Consider the following 868-nt stretch of genomic DNA (forward strand, 5'->3'; position numbering starts at 1 on the left):
AACAAAACAAAAAAAAAAAAAAATATATTTGTGTGTGTGTGTTGGGGTGTATATACAGGTCGCAGCGGCATAACAACATTTCATGCTATATCTGCTCCATCAGTATCTATATCTTCTTATTTATATAGAATATATAAATATTTTGGTTGTAGTAAGGAATGTTTTGTATTATCATTAATATATATAGATAGAATATTAATAAAACAAAATAAATTATATATATCTATATTAAATATACATAGATTGCTGCTTGCTGCTGTTGCTGTTGCTGCTAAATTTTATGACGATATATACTACAGCAACAAACATTACGCGCGTGTTGGGGGTGTACATACAGCTGAATTAAACTTATTAGAGGCTAGGTTTCTTTCTCTTCTTTCTTTCCATTTGTTTGTTTCGCCAGAAGAATATAATAGATACAGAGTTAATGTACTTGCTGCAGCAAACACTAAACCCTTCTATCAGCAACCACACACACACCACCAACTGCAACAGCAGCAGCAGCAGCAGCAACAGCAGCAGCAGCAGCAGATACAGACGCAACAGCAACCGAGGCAGCAGCAGCAGTCTGCAGCAAATACTGATACAAACAACGAAACACATACGTACCAATCAGACACCCAGCAGCAGCAGCAGCAGCAGCAGCAGCAGCAACAGCAGCAGCAGCAGCAGCAGCAAGCAGCAGCAACGACGCTTCCTACAGAGGCAGTTGCTGCTGACAGCAGACATCCGAGTCACCCGCATAAAGTGCTGCTGAGGGGCAGCAGCGCAGCAAGCTGCAGCAGCAGCAGCAGGAACTGCAGCAGCAACTGCAGCAGCAGCGGCTGCAGCAGCTGCTGCAGCAACTGCAGCAGCTGCTGCAGCTGCT

The sequence above is a fragment of the Eimeria mitis genome, genomic scaffold (genome assembly GCF_000499745.2).
Source record: "Eimeria mitis Houghton genomic scaffold, Emh_scaff347, whole genome shotgun sequence".
NCBI lineage: Eukaryota > Apicomplexa > Conoidasida > Eucoccidiorida > Eimeriidae > Eimeria > Eimeria mitis.